This window comes from Phyllostomus discolor, chromosome 7 (assembly GCF_004126475.2).
Source record: "Phyllostomus discolor isolate MPI-MPIP mPhyDis1 chromosome 7, mPhyDis1.pri.v3, whole genome shotgun sequence".
NCBI lineage: Eukaryota > Metazoa > Chordata > Mammalia > Chiroptera > Phyllostomidae > Phyllostomus > Phyllostomus discolor.
Window position 1 is genome coordinate 8,977,050 of NC_040909.2, and position 16,345 is coordinate 8,993,394.

Below are 16,345 nucleotides of genomic sequence, written 5' to 3' on the forward strand. Positions count from 1 at the left end.
CGGAATGTGCAGCAGACAGGATCATGTCAGACACGGGGCAGCCACGGAGGAAGCTGTGAAAAGGAAGTCTCGGAACAGGCGCGAACTGATCCACCCAGAGAGACGCCCCGCGTGGAGGGACGGGGGATCATGGAGGTGGACGTCGAAAGGTTTTCAAGCCTGTGAACAGCCTGCACCCTCCTCACTCAGGCCTCGTCTCGTCCGCACGCAGCCGCATCCTGCACGATCGTCACACAGGGTTTGGGATACGCTCCTCTTTTGCAAACTGCCATCACTCTACTCTAAACAGGATGATTCTGTTCAAATCAATGTTTTTTTGTTTTTTTTAAGCAAAGGGCCTAAAAGATAAAGATTTCCTAAAGAGGGCATCAAGCACAGATTATACAGCTTCTGCTTTCGTGGTCTCTGAGATGAGGGCGTGGCCCGAATGCCACTCATTCATTGGCCCTAAGCCACGACGCCCCCTCCTCCCGGTGCCCTGGCCTCACTGTTCAGTCGTCCGGCCCTTACGCCAGAAACACGCTGTTATAACACAAACAGTTCAAGTGTGAACACTCTCTAAAACAGCAAATTTTGGACACATCAGCAAATGCTCGCTCCAGCCTCAAAACGGAATGCAAGCAACCGTGTTGAAGTCCAAAGTACAGTTGGTTTGCACAGCAATGGACAAAGCCTTCGAAAGCTTGAGAGAGCCACCCTCCCCTAAAGAAAAATGCAGCAGAACTACTCCAACTTATTTGCACGTCTCAAACCCCGGGACGTAAGTGTGTGTATCCGCATGCACGCCACACCTGAGGTACCGCATACCCCGTGACTTCTGAACTGTAATTCTCATATGACTTTCTTTTGTCATAAATACCTCCAAAGTGGTATTCATGTTTTACTATGATTAAAAAGAACATATCATTTAAAAGTATCACCTTAACCATCTTTAAATGTGTAACTCAGTGGTGTTAGATATATTCACGCTTTTGTGCAAACAACCTCCAGGAGTCTCTCCATCTTGCAGAACTCTGTCCCCAGGAAATAACTCCCTGTCTCGTCTCCCGCCAGCCCCAGGCGGCCAACTGGCCTCCTTTCCATCTCCGTGAATTCTCTGCACTAAACACCTCCTGGGAATGGAATCGCATGGCATTTGACCTTCTCGGATGGGCTTATTTCACTTAGCGTAATGTCCACAAGCCTCACCCAATATTGCAGCAGGTGTCAGAAGCCCATTCCTCTTTAAGGCTGAAGAACACTCCGTTGTCCTGAGAAGCCCCTTGAAGTGAGAAGACCAAACTTCAGCCCGTCAAAGTCAAGTGAGGAACGACCTCAATGTCTATCAATAGAAGAACAGTTACAGCCCTGGCTGGTGTGGCTCAGTGGATTGAATGCAGGTCTGTGAACCCAAGGGGTGCTGGTTCGATTCCCAGTCAGGACACATGCCTGGGTCTCGGGCCAGGTTCCCAGCAGGGAGTGTGCAAGAGGCAGCTATACACTGATGCTTTTCTCTTTCTCCTTGCATTCCCCTCTCTAAAACTAAGAAAATAAATTTTAAAAAAATAGAACAATTACAAATAATGGCACACCCAAACTCCTGAATTCTGTAAAGTGAGATAACCCACATCAGGCACTCACCCCCGTGGCAGGTACACATGAACTCCTCAGAGGAACCATGGACGCTGACATTATAATTTCCAGATTCTTGGGACCGGGCCCCTTTCTAGGTTCTACCATCATATTTGCACACCAACACTTCCACGCCCATTTCACTGTGAAACCTTTCTCTGAGTGACATCCAGTCACACGGCGTTTACTTCATGGGGTACACGTCGGGAAAAGCCCCCCTGCACCTGCCACCAGCTGCATGCCTTCATCGAAGGCAGGGGCTGGTCCCAGCATCTGTCAGGTACTGAGTTACCTAGTTGCAGAACCAACAATCACAAACAAAACGAAGGGTCTGGTGCAAAGACTTTGAGGACTTCCTGAAGCTAGGAAGCTGGGTCGAGTGCATTGGAGGTTCCAGCTGATACCAGCTGCTGCCCCCCCCCCCGCACCCCCCCCCCCTTCAGCTGGGCACTGTTACCAGCCTCATTTTCCAGGCCAGGCAAAGAATGCTCAGAGAGATTGGGTGACATTCCAAAGGTCTCAGGGCCAGCCAAAGAGGGGACCAGGTCTGGGCTGAGCCAAGCGATGAGCCCCCCGTGGGAAAAGGACTCCTGGCGCCCACGTGTCTCGCCTCCCCGCACTCGAACGGCCGCAGGCATTTCAGAGGCTCCGCACGGGGTTCGGGGACGGAGCAGCCCAGCCCTGGGTGCTCTCGGGCTCCGGCAAACCCTGGCACACCGAGCAAAAGGCTCCTTTCAGGCGGAGCACGCAAACGAGGCTGGAGCTGAGTGAGGGCGGACGGCCCGAGCCATGAAAGCGCCTCTGTCTCACTCACTGAATTCTGCGGGGAGCTTGCCTTGCCGGGAGGAGGGATTTTTCTTAGCAGAGGAGTGAGAAATTCTGCAACCTGGTCAATTTTTCAGCAAAAAGAGGTGCCGGGAAAAGAAGTTGGAGAAAGACCTCCCAGAGGCAGCTCTGCTCCAGCAGAGAGAACCCTCCCGCCTGGTGCCCGGCGCCTGGGGGCCTTGGCCCAGGTGCCCAGCCTCATGCTTCCAAACCTGTGGTCAGGGATCCCAGCCCCTGGGATGTCAGAGTCCCGGACAGGCTGCTCGTGCTGATTCCAGTTTGTCGTTCAACTCAGCTTTGCTGACAAAAGTACACACATGTGGCCCTGGCTGGCGTAGCTCAGTGGATTGAGTGCGGGCTGCGAATCAAAGCCTTGCAGGTTCAATTCCCAGTCAGGGCACATGCATGGGTTGCAGGCCACGGCCCCCAGCAACCGCACATTGATGTTTCTCTCTCTCTCTCTTTCTCCCTCCCCTCCCTCTCTAAAAATAAATTTTAAAAAACTTAAAAGAAAGAAGTCTTTAAAAAAAAAAGTACACACGTGTGCAAGTTCCTAAGATCTCCCCATCCATAGAGGGGTTTTTGTGGCTCAGAACCTGAACCACCACCCCAAGAGCCATGTGACACAGGAGATGGTGTCACTGGGACTCAGACACCTCATCTCTGGACAAGGAAGAGAAGGGGCCAGCATTAGAGTTAGTGGTGAGGTGGGGGGGCGGTTTCTGTGTCCTCATCAGCCTTTCCCCCAGTCCCTGCTGCTCTCAGCACGAACCCTCTGCCACCCACATGCCGGTGACTTCCGGCAGGAGAGCCCAGTGACAAAGTGCAGACAGAGCTGTCCCTGGTGAGCACAGCTCGCCTGCTTCCCACGGGCTAAACAAGGAGCTTCCTCCAGGGCAAACGCAGGGGCTGCCAGGAGAAAGCCAGAACCGAGCTTCCGGTGGGGGGCCCAGCAGGTGCCAGCAGATGGTGGGGGGGGGTCACCAGCAGGGACCAGAGAGGGGCCTCCAGGAGCTCACGGGAAGTGTGAGAAGGAGCACGGGCAGCCTTTGGGAACAAGGATGAACCCCCACAAGGACACGGGGGTCTCAGTCCCACAACCACAAGAAACCGGTTTTTACCAACAGCCTGAACAAGCTTGAGTATAGATTCTTCCCCAGGGCTCCAGCGAGGGGCTCAGCCCAGCCAACCTGCAGAACCGGAAGTTCACAAATGGGTGTTCTTTCAGGCCACTGAATTTGTGGCACTTTGTCACCGCAGCAATGGAGGACTGATGGAATCTCGGCGAACAATCTGTCCTGTGTTGAAAACGTCGGCTGCACCCGGACCTGACTGTTTGGAACTGCCCAACTGTGACAACCAGTCATAGCCCACGGGTCTTCAGATACCTCTGTGCAGAAAGAGGAGCCTCTGAAGGCTCAGGCCCCCGGCTGGCCACGGAACTTCTCATTCTCGCCCTCACACAGCGACCCCTCGGCGGAAGCCACTGCCTGCCTGGAAGGGGACGAGACCCTCGGGGGCCACGCTGTGGTGCGGCCTGCCTGCCGCACTCCTGCACATGCACCCACTGAGCTCCAGGCCGGGCATGAGGCTCCGTGGTTCCCGTGTGCAACTCGTCTCAGGCTTGCTGCCCACAAAGTGACATCACCGTCTGGTTCTTACACGGAGGGGGGTGGGGGACAGGTTCAGGGAGATGGGACAAGGGGCCCAGGACTCGAACTTAGATCCAGAAGGCTCCCAGGGCGTGGCTGTCTCTCTGACAAGTGTGAGCAACATTCCACTACAAGTCACTCACGGTCCAGGGGGAACCAGACATTCCCCCGGGTCCCTGACCACTGACCGTTCTCCCACATCTGTCCACCGTCTCTCAAAACAACCATTTTGCCGTGAAAGGGGCAAAGAAACTCAACACCAGGACCCCACCGACACCGGGCCGGTCCACAGAAGAAGCACACGCAGCCCAGGGGGCCTGCAGATGGGGTCTGGCCTCCCGAGCCGTGCCGGGCTGGCAGACACCTAGCGGGGGACCCTACAGGTCCGCTTCCCCTCCCCTCGGTCTGCGACCTCATCTGACCTTCCTGGCAGTCCCATCAGCCCGGGCCAGCTCCTGAAATAACCAGGCAAGTGGCTCTGCAGGGGAAGACAGCGCGGCCTGAAGGGGACAGCTGGAGGGCGAGGAGGGGCTGTGTGGCAGGGCGGCCGTGACGGTGCCAGGGGCAGGGCTGCCGTGACGGTGCCAGCCAGGGGCAGGGCAACCGTGACGGTGCCAGCCAGGGGCAGGGCTGCCGTGACAGTGCCAGGTGGGAGAAAGAGCAGAGCCGCCCAGGAACCGCCACGGGCCTCGCGGTCCACAGAGCGCCCCCGGCTTTCACACGCCCGAGGCCCTGTGTCCTGGAAAAACCCCCTATGCCAGCGCAGGGCAGAGCCGCCCGCGTCTGGGGAGGCAGGGGCGGGCAGAGGCGAGGTGACTGGCGCGGAGGCCCCTCAGACAGTGAGAGAAGCAGGGCCGGGGGGCACCCTGCATTCACTCGAACCGTGTTTACTGCTGCCCCACAGGCCGGAGCATCTCGGGTGCAGACACGGAGGACGAGGAAGAACACATGGAGGAGTGGGGTCCGCTGCTCCAGCCAGATGGTCAGAGCCTCAAGGGGGCGACCAGAGGCCCAGGAAAGGAGGGGCCATGTGGCCCGCAGGACGACTGTTGGGGCCTCTGTGAGCCCCCGCGACAGCCCCAAGGGCCCCTCAAAGAGGAGAGGCCAGGATGGCCGCAGACGGTAGGTGGACACTGTCTGGTGTGCGCCAGAACCACCTGTGGCATGGAGCGGGACTGCGTGTGAGCGCCGGCACGCACGTCTCTCCTGCCTGGCTGTCATCGCTTTTCCACACCTTCACCCCCCACATGCACCACATGCACACACGTGTGCAAACACCCCTTGTGCCACACACATGCACACAGCTTGATGCCCCCATACAGTAGACACACACTCACATACACACACATGCACACACACAAAAATAAATGCCCTTTTTAAGGCTACGCTGTTCTTTGGCTCTGAAGAAAGCGAGTCACCCCAAGATAGTATTTTTTTCCCTTAAAAAAAATCAAGAATCCCTGGCTGGCGTAGCTCAGTGGATTGAGCGTGGGCTGCAAACCAAAGTGTCGCAGGTTCGATTCCCAGTCAGGGCACATGACTGGGTTGCAGGCCATGGCCCCCAGCAACCGCACACTGATGTTTGTCTCTCTCTCTCTCTCTCTATCTCCCTCCCTTCCCTCTCTAAAAATAAATAAATAAAAATCTTTAAAAAAAATCAAGAATCACTCAAAGAAAATATCCATAACTCGAGGCCACTGGAGAAAAGATGCTCCGAACCAGTTTACTCGCACGACTCAGCCCTCTCCCCTCTGCGCCCTGCCGAGGGCAGAAGAAACCCACCTGGGAGCACGCACTGCCCCCGTGAAGGCCAAACCCATCTCATCCCTTGGACTCGTGAACCAGCACCGCTGTCACGTGATCAAACCCCCAGCTTCCCAAGACCATTCTGCTGCACTGGGCATGCTGCCCTCTGCAAGCCCGCCCCTCGCTCCCAGAGTGAGGAGGAAAAGAGAGTAAAAAGTCAGCATGCTCTGACAGCCTTACGTAACCGCCCCGTCTCTCCGGCTGGTGGCAGCAGGTTCCCACCCGGCCATATATAGCTGCCTCTCCTGCCAAAGGAGCCCAGGGGAGGCTGAGCTGAGCAGCCTCCCTGATGGCCTGCCTCTCCTCTTTCATCCCCAGTGGAGCCTTGCTGTGAGGCCAGCTGGCCCAGGCCCAGCACAGACATGTGTCACCTGAGAGACCCCAAAAGCTGGACGAGACACTCAAAGCTTGGCTGTGGGTCCCTGAGAGCCGGGGCTGCCAGGCCAGCATAGAAATGGTGACTCGAGTGTGTTCCTCCACACAGAGGCTTCCAGCATGCCAGGCCGACGGGCTTGCTCCGTGCTCCCATACCAAGTGGGGACAGAGCCTCGGGACACTTCATCCTGCCACACCGGGGAGTGTGAGGCCAGCCTGGAGGGCAGCGGGCAGGGCGGGGGTGGTCCTCAGCACAGCATCCCAGTCCTCAGCTCTGCATCCTGGCCCTCAGTTCTGCATCCTGGTCCTCAGCTCTGCATCCTGGCCCTCAGTTCTGCATCCTGGTCCTCAGCTCTGCATCCTGGCCCTCAGCTCTGCATCCTGGTCCTTAGCACTGCATCCTGGTCCTCAGCTCTGCATCCCGGCCCTCAGCACTGCATCCCAGTCCTCAGTGCTGCAACTCAGCTGCACAGTCCCTGCCCCACTTTACACCCCCTCAGAAACTGCAGCAGAGTCCTCTGCACATTCCCAGGACACCAGGGCGGGGGGGGGGGGGGGGGGGAGTGTGGAGCCTGGCCAAAGCCAGAGAGATTGGCAAGAGCGGCGCTCTCACACCACATCCCTGTGGCGGGGCTTGTTGGAAATCTCTGAGATGCCAGGCTGGAGGGCTGTGGCTTTGATGAGGAAAGCTTCCCCTGAGACGAGCCAGATGTCTGAAATTAGGGAGCCTCGAGGCCCACACTGCATGAGTCATCACTTTGAAGGGCCACGGGGTCTCTGGGGAGTGGGAAATGGGGAGAGAGACAGCTGAGGCCCAGGGGGGAGGCACCGAGGCCCAGCCCGCCCTACTGTTGTTGTACAGGCCTGAGTTAGCAATAAACCTCGTCCAGCCAAGAACAGCGGCTGCTGGGTTGTGCCACTCGAGGATAAAGGTAGCAGAAACTCCAGAGTGAGAAAGAGGCCGGGGAAGGTGGGACACGGATGGAAGAGAGGAAGAGGGGCAAGAGAGCCCCCCATCGTCACACGACTCCTCGGAAGGGCCTGGCTTTCCCTGCACTCACCTCCTGGGAGGAGTTGGCCTTTTAAAAACCATGACTCCAATCAGCCAACATGCACTAGGGGCTCCCGGTGACTCCACGGTGACCCTGTGCCTGGCCAGGCCTGGGTGCATCACCCTGGGGGCGCGAAGCCAGAGCTCACAGCACCCTCACAACCGCATCACCACTGTCCCTGCGTGGCCAGTGGATGGGGAGACCGACGCTGGAAGGAGCGTGCCCACCGTCCAGGACCCACGGGCAGGGCTGGTGTCAAACCCAAGCCTGACCAATGCCACAGCACGTGGCGAACACACCAACAAACATAGGGGGCGAACACCAATGTAGTTTGTCAGACTCTCCTCTCACCACAAACATGGGTCTGCAGGTTTTCAGAAGGAAACATTGGGACCTAAGAAGAGCAATCCTGCATGAATAAAATGTCTGTGAAGACTAGAAGAAAACATTGACTTCACAGCAAGTGCATTCCGAGGAACCATGAGGACCATTTCACACTGAAAAATGTTAGAATCCGTAATTAAAATGCTTATGTTGGAATCTTTATTAAAGGCAATTCGATAATGAAAGTTTTCAGGAAAAAAAAAACCCCACAAGTACAAAGGAATGCAATTAAAACAAGTGTGGGACAACGTCTTGTTATCTATCACTCGGCATTTTTTGTTCTAGCGACAACCTGTGCTACCGACAAGGGCGCAGGTGATGAGCTCGCTGTGCCCAGGGGCATACAAGAAAAGCAACTGCACTTCTACAAGTATTCCCTAAGAGAAAACCATTACCTGTGTACAGACATGCACCTTTCCTCTTCTCCGAATGGCACAACAGAGGAAAAACTGGAAAATGAGAAGGTCTGATGACATGGATTTCCCTGAAATGAATCCCAGTCCATCCGCATAACAACAAGTCTGCACCCTTCTCACCGACGCACGATTTCTAACGGTGCCGCAGAGAAGCGCAAGATGGCCAAGGACACGTGCTCAGAACACACTGAGTGGGAAAGGGCAGATCCCAAAACAGGGTGTCCGCAGAATATGGTGTCTCTGTTTTAATAACAGCGAGACACATGAATATAATAAGAAAATATTTCCAGTCGAACGTTCCTGTCACGGGTGTCCCATCCCCACCCACGGTCCTGGTATCCCCTCGTATTAGGCCCCCAGCTCTCCTCCGACAGGGCAACCCAGCCCTCGTCTCCCCGTGGTGGCCCATCCCGCCCTCCCACGCTGCCAAACAAACAGCCTGGAGGCGAGCACACTTCCTCTACAGGGCCACGCCGGCACGAATGCATTTCCTAAGGAAAGCACTTCCACGGCCAGCTCAGCCCCTCTGGGGACAGGCAGACACAGTCACCATTAGTCACTATGTGATGCCGGGCAGGTTAGTTACCGTAACCTCCACAAAGGCTCCCGTTTCCTCACCTAAGAAATGGTATGGGTAGTGACAACAGTGCCCGACAGTGCTGGCTGGCGCCAGGTTTAAACGAGGTAACACACTGAAGGGGAATGCACTCCATGCACGCAGTGAATGCTCAGTCAACGACGGCTCTGCTCCTACCGCTGAGAAACACGCCCCATAGGTGGGAGTTAAGCCGCTGGGGGAATGGGAACCCTATTTCAACAGGCGTTTTCCTACCATCAGGCTGTAAAAAAGTTCAAGTGCATGCGGTGTGTAGCCCACGCCTCGTACGGTAGGGGCAGAAACTGACTGAAATATTCATTTCGGCATATTTTGTTCTCGGTCCTATCCTGGGAACCATGGATCAGATGGCTCACCCTTTACGCCCCGTCCTATCTAATGTCACCAGCCCAACTCTCTCTCTGTCTTCATGGCGGCTCCACGACAGGCCAATCACAACCGTGGCGGCTGTAAGTACAATGGGTTTCCACGGAGTCGCCTGCCACTGAAGGAAACGAGAAGGAAAAGTGTGCGGGGCTTCCGGAGTGGCAGAATCGTGGCCGGCTTCTGAAACTCCCCGGCAAAACCTGAGAGCTTGAAAGAGTAAAACAAACTCATCCAAGCACCTGAAGAGGCCGGGGGGATTGTGGTTTTCGATTGTAGTTTTGCACAAAAGCCTCGTTTCTCTTTCCGTATCGGCTTCCCCGGGCGCGCGCTCCACTCCGGTGAAATCAGAGCCTTTGTGTTTTTGAAAACAGATTCCACAGCTATGGTAACAGAAGTTGTGGCTGGATCCTGCCTTCGCCCTGAGTGTCAAGTGAGAAGGGACATCTCTCGGCTCGGACACAGCTCCTCAGCTACAAGGACCACCACCTGCACTTTTCAATACACTGTGCTTAACTGTCATCAGTAAATCAAGCCCCTATGTTCCCAGTTCTCTAGCCACACTGTCCCCCAGAAAAGGTCCCTCCGCCAGCCATTCATACGTCAAGTCCATGCAGGGGAAAAAGTATCCTCCTCCTGATTGTATTCATTTGGAACAATCCCCCAAGAGGACAGTCGGCTTTACTAGCTCCACATTAAAAATCAGATTCCGGGCTTACACCAGCTTGACGTCAACAAAAGAAAAGCAATTCTCCACAAAGCACGAACACGGGCATCTGGGGGAAACAAGGAAGGAATGGGAAACCATAGCTCAATCTTTATCAGCCGCTGTAAGTAAATGATCCAGAGCAGGCCTCGGGGTTACTCAAGAAGTAGCACAAAGAATTAGGAATGCGTGGTATTGAGGGCAGAAGCCAAAAGTCCCTGAGTCAGAGTGTCTTGGGAGGCGGGGAGGGCAAAGACCAGAGCCACCGAGGGGCTGGCGGCAAGAAGCACTCGTTTCTGTTGTTCTTCCAGAGGAAGGCATTCAGTGAGTCTTCCTCCCCGAAATGAACAGGGCCGTTACCAGGGAACCGGCCAAAACAGCCGTGCACACACGGGACAAAGAGGGACAGCTGGGCCTGCAGTTGCATAGTTCCGTAGACGGCAGGATCTCCCCAGGGTGAGCAGCCCACGACAAGCCCAAGGCATCAAGACAAGAGGGAGACCGGAAATGAAAGGAGGAAACACACCAGCTAGGAACAGGGGTGGGTGTAGGGCATGAGGGCTGAGTCACCCCCCCCCCCCAGGCCACCACTTCTGCACAGTCAGGGACCTCGCCCAGGGGATCAGGACCCACCTGCAGTTTCCCCAAGCTGGGCTATCTTTTCATCTGGTCCTCGCCTCTGCAGGGCTGAGGGAGCGGCAGCGGCATCTCTCCCTGGCCTCAGTGGGTCGAGGGCATCTCAGAGCTTCCGCCTCGCAGCAGAAGTTAAACAGCAGGCCCAGCCAGGACAGCTCGCTCACGGCGTCCACACGACACCGCCTGCATGGCCGTAGGAGAGCGGATGGGGCTGCTGTGTTCGGGCTCTATTATGTTTGGCCTACACCACCATGGTTTTCACTTTTGGCTTAACTGTCAAGTCTTAAAAGTCAAATGTTTTTATGTTAAAAAAAAAGTGGTGGTGGGGGGTAGCTCTCAGCCTCTCTTGATAGATTTGGAGATCTGGCAACATCGGGCTCCCATTCCTGAGAAGTAACACTTGGTCAGGAGTGTGAAGGCAGCTGCCCTGCAATTTGCCGCAGTCCCCACCGCTCCCTAGTACTGACACCCAGCTGGCCTCATACATTTGTGTTGGAGGCCGCCTGGCCTCCATTAGCATGTTATACAGGGAGCACAGGCAAAGCTCTGGAACAGCTTTGCTTCAACTAACACAGAATGAGTCCAATGTTGGCAGACCCCCTTTTTTATATCAATGTCATTTTGCAAAATTCCAGTTACAAAGAATCTCTGGAAATGGGAATGATTTTAGATAAATTTCTGGTTAGCTATTGTTTATATTTATCATTGTGAGCATAGAATCCATCAGGAAAGTTTTTCAAAAATCCCTGAGTTCACATAATGAGAATTTTCCCCATCAAATTCCACCATTCACTTTATATCAGAACTTTTTTTTAGGATTTTATTTATTTATTTTTAGACAGAGAGGAAGGGGAGGATGAGAGGGAGAGAAACATCAATGTGTGGTTGCCTCTCATGTGCCCCCTACTGGGGACCTGGCTCACAACCCAGGCATGCGCCCTAGAAATTGAACTAGCGACCCTTTGGTTTGCAGGCTGGTGCTCAATCCACTGAACCACACCAGCCAGGGCCTTTACATCAGAATTTCATGGAGCAACCCTATTAGACCTTCAAAGATCTGATAATCCCATAACACTTATGTTGTTCCACAGCATAGGAAATGAAAAAAAATCCATTTTTTATGAAGCCAATATAACATCGACACCGACACTAGATAAATATAGCACAAAAAGCAAAGAAACTCATCTCCCCCAGAACATCAACAAAAAAATCTTATAATAACATAAACAAAAAAAGATCTACTACCACATTTAAAAAGAAACCCCACATCATGGGACCTATTCCAGAAATGTAAAGATGAGTCAACATTTTAAAAACCATTAATCTAATCCAACATATTACTGAATCTATAGAGAAAATCATAATTACCACAAATAATACTAAAAACTTCAATAAAATTCAACAAACCATTTCTTTTTTCTTTCTTTTTATTTTTATTTACTTTCCTTTTTAAAATATATTCTATTGACTATGCTATTACAGTTGTCCCATTTCCCCCTTTATTCCCCTCCTATTTCTAATGAAAACATTCCATAAACTAGGAATCTGATGCTGTCACTCCACACCACCCTGAAGCCTAACATCTTAACTCCATGGGGAAACACCAACAGCATTTTCAATAGTTAGGGACCAGATTAGACACCCACAGTCTCCTCTGCTCAGTAATTGTGTGTTAGGTGTATCTGCTGATACTATCAGACAAAAGAAAGCAATCAGCAACCAGCTGCATACGAATGGGAAAAGAAGTAAAATGATCTCTTTGCTGATAGGATCATATGTTCAGAAAAAACTGCCCTGGCTGGCATAGGTCAGTGGATTGAGCTCAGGCTGTGAACCAAAGCATCGCAGGTTCAATTACCAGTCAGGGCACATGCCTGGGTTGCAGGCCACGGCCCCCAGCAACCGCACATTGATGTTTGTCTCTCTCTTCCCCCTCCCTTCCCTCTCTAAAAATAAATAAATAAAATCTTTAAAAAACCCATGAGAAATAATATCAAAACTAATTCAAACAATAGAGAAACTCATAAAGTAGCAGGATATATTAACACAGTAATCAATAACTTTCCTAACCACAAACAACAACTAGTTAGAAGATAAAATTCCACATGTGAGAGCAACGTAAAACGGAAATCCACTGAACAAGAAATATGAAAAACACTTAAAAGATAGATAACACAAAGTTATTCAACATGACATGACTTGTAAGAGTAAATTATTAGAAGCACCAGAATGTTTATATGCAACAGGTGTTTGTTCAACCAAACCAGTGGAATATTACACAGGACAACTGGATTATGGAACAGTCTCCATAATATACTATTAAGTTAAAAAAAAACAACAACAATAACAAAAAAAGAAAGATATAAAAAGGTTGCCACATTTGTGCAAGAAAGAAAGGAAAACGAGATATTCACATATAAGCAGCTGTTTATTTTTATAAAAGGAAACCTGGGGTGAGGCACAACTGGACACCGATTACCTGTGTGGGTGGGGAGGTAGAGGAAGGGTGAAAGAACGGAGAAGGCAACGAGCCGTCTCTGGGTACACGTCTTTCTACACTTCGGATTGTGTTAATGTTTCCCATAATTAAAAAATTAAACTACACGAGCAAGGACAGGGGCTGTGATACTGCCTGTAAACACAAAGACAGGAACATACCCAGAGAGAGCAAACTAGTAACATTACACCCAGGAGAACAGAAGAAAGCAACAAAGTCACGCTTGCGCACGATACAATGTACACGCTGAACGAGACACATTCTGAAGACAAAGAGAACCGCAGAAAGTAAATCTTGAATTTTATTTAGCGGGTTTGTTGCGGGGAGTGGTATAGGGGTAGCCAATTTTAAAAACGATTTGGGGTGCAATGTGTACATATATTATTGTTCCTAACCAGGTATTGTTTATAACGAGGGTTTGGGGTTGTGTGTTTCCTTGGAAGGGCAGGCAGGGAGGGCCTTTTTGGCAGGAGCAGCAAGAAAACCCTAACAAGGTTCATTCAGTGCGGGTGAAACTGAGGCTTCAAGGGCCAAGGCCGGAGAGGCCGGGTGGACACAGGCCTCTCCACCACGCGGCTCCAGGGCACCACTCACGCCGTCATCCGTGTGGCTGTGCTCTAAGGTGGCCTTGGCCTCCCACCCCCCACTGAAGAGCTTGGCCTTTATCCAGGACGCAAATAATCCACCACGGCAGATGCTCTCTGGGATGCAGGGCCCAGCACACGTCACTCAACAGGGTGTTAACGGAAACCCTGGGCTTGGACAGGAGAGGACGCCATGGCTGGCTGTTGAAGGATGCTCAGCTCAAACCAGCAGCCGCAGGTTTAGATCTGCAGGAAGGCACGCGCTTTAAAATCTAGTCCAGTGCTTCCACAAGCCCGTGACCCCTGAGCGGAGTCGAGCGACATCCGATTGGACAGCCTTTACCCACCGTAACTACGAAGGGGCGGGGGCTGGGGGGGAGGGGCAGCTATGTAACTCATTGAGAACGTACCCTTCCTGTTCTAAGGTGGAATCGATTCATACATCATTTTCAAAAGAGCTTCTCATTTCCAAGAAGCGGTTAGCACAAATATTTTTAACTTCAGTATTTTAGGAAACATTTTGTAAGCGGCAGAAAATGTTTATCATTTGCTTGCTTTTCCATGACAAGTTTATAATAAAGAGAAATGCAGTCTGTGCTTCCCGGTCCAGGGTCACATGGCGGCTTCCCTAGCTCCGGTGACAGCATTTCAAGAGATCGTAGGAATGGCATCTGGGTAAGTCACCACGTTCGAATATGTGCCTCACAGCCCAGAGTCTTCCCGGCGCTGACATGGGACTGGCTGTGGTAGAACTCACATTTTGGGGGATGTGTCACTATTGAGCAATGACCTGTGTGGCACCTCCCCCAGGTGCCACCTCACCTGGGTCTGGGAGGTATCTACTTTTCCGTCACAAACCACTCAGAAACACAGGTGCCAAAAGCAACAGTGGTTTACGACCTCTCCCAATTGTGTGCGGTGGCCGAAGCTCAGCTGGGTGGTCCGGCTGTTCCCACCTGGGGTCTCTCATGAAGGGCAGCAAGGGCTGGAGCACCTCAGAGGGCTCACTCACGCGGCCAGCTTCCTGGCGGCAGGGGCTGGAGGACGGAAACCTCTCTCTCTCCAGGGGAAACATAGTTTCCATGGGGCTGTGCAGGCTTCCCCCAGGGTGGGTGGACCCCAAGAGGCGGGGCCGTCTCAGGCAGAAAGGGCAGGGCTCTCCAGACTCATCTTGAGAGTTACATGGTGTCAATTTTGCTACAATCTATTGGTAAAAATAACTCACGAGGCCCGCCCAGACTCAAGGGGAATAGAGACCCCCACCTCTCCGTGGGAGTGGGGTAAGACTCTGGGGTCCCAGACGTGGCCAGCTGGTCTCAGGCCCCCTGGGTAATGAGATACAGCTGTGCTTCCCCTGGCCTGTGAGATTCGCACCTTTTCTGAGGAGCAGGAACTCGTTACCTTTCTGTGACACCAGACCTGAATGCCTCTTCAGCTATGCTCCAGGGCAGGGGTCCGCAGACCCTTTCTGCATGAGGCAAGAGAGTCAACATTTCAGGCTCTGAGGGCAATGTGGTCTCTGTGGCAACCATTCAGCTCTGGCTCTGTGGCAGGAAGGCGGCGGTAGACAGTATGTAAAGAAACGTGCCGGTGAGGATGTGGACAAAGGGAGCCCTTCTGCCCTGTTAGTGAGAATGCAGACTGGTGCAGCCGCTGTGGACAGCGGTGTGGAGTCACCTCAAAAAGTAAAAATGGAACTGCCTAGTGACCCAGGGATTCCACTTCTGGGGATTTATGCAAAGAAACCCAAAACACTAATTGGAAAGAACATAGGCACCCCTGTGTCCATTGCAGCGTTATTTATAATCCCAAGATATGGAAGCAGCCCAAGTGTCCATCAGTAGATGAGCCCATAAAAAACAATGATGGGACATTGATACAGTGAAATACTACTCGGCCATAAAAAAGAAAATGTTACCCTTTGCAACAGCACGGATGGGCCTGGAGAAACACTATGCTAAGTGAAATAAGCCGGTCAGAGAAAGACAAATGCCACATGGTTTCACTCACACGTGGAATCTAATGAACACACTGAACTCACAAGCAACACAGAGACAGACTCACAGATGGAGAGCAGGCTGACGACCTCGGGGAGGGGCGGGAAGGGGTGGAGGGGACAAGCAAAAAAGAAAAAGGACTCATGGACATGGACAACAGTGTGGTGACTGCAGGGGGAGGGAGATGGGAGGAGGTGAAAGACGGCATAAGGGGGATACATGGTAATGGGAAAAAACATGATAAAAATTGACTTAAAAATGGATGTGGCTGTAAAACTCGACAAGAGGCGGCGAGGCGGGGAACCTGCTGACGCCTGGTCTCGGAGCAGGCGCCCTGGACTGGAGAATGGAGAGCCAGGCCTGGAACTCCGACCTCACTGCTCACCGCCTCTGTGACTTCGGTTGAGCTTTTTAGACTTGCCGAAGTTTCTCTTCCACATCTAACGCACAAGGATGACATCGCTGTGTCCCCAGGTGGCTACAGGGACGTGAAAGGGCACAGCAGACCCCTCAGTGAGACAAACCAGCTCCCCAGGACGGGGTCACAGAAAAGCCAGCTGCACGGCGGGGGGGGGGGGGGGGGGGGGGGGGGAGGGACTGCCCAGCACCGTTTGCCAATGAAATGGAACCTTCACTGATGAAAACTATATTTCGCAGAGGACTGGACTGTCTTTGTTAAAGACCTGGCACTGTTCTGTTCTTTCTCAATGACAAAATACCTTGTTTGCAGGCAAACAGACGGCATTGGCACAAACCAGTTCTTCACAAACAGGTAGCGTGTGTGGTCGGTAAAGAGAAAAGCACCCAAGCGAGCAAGCCTCAGAC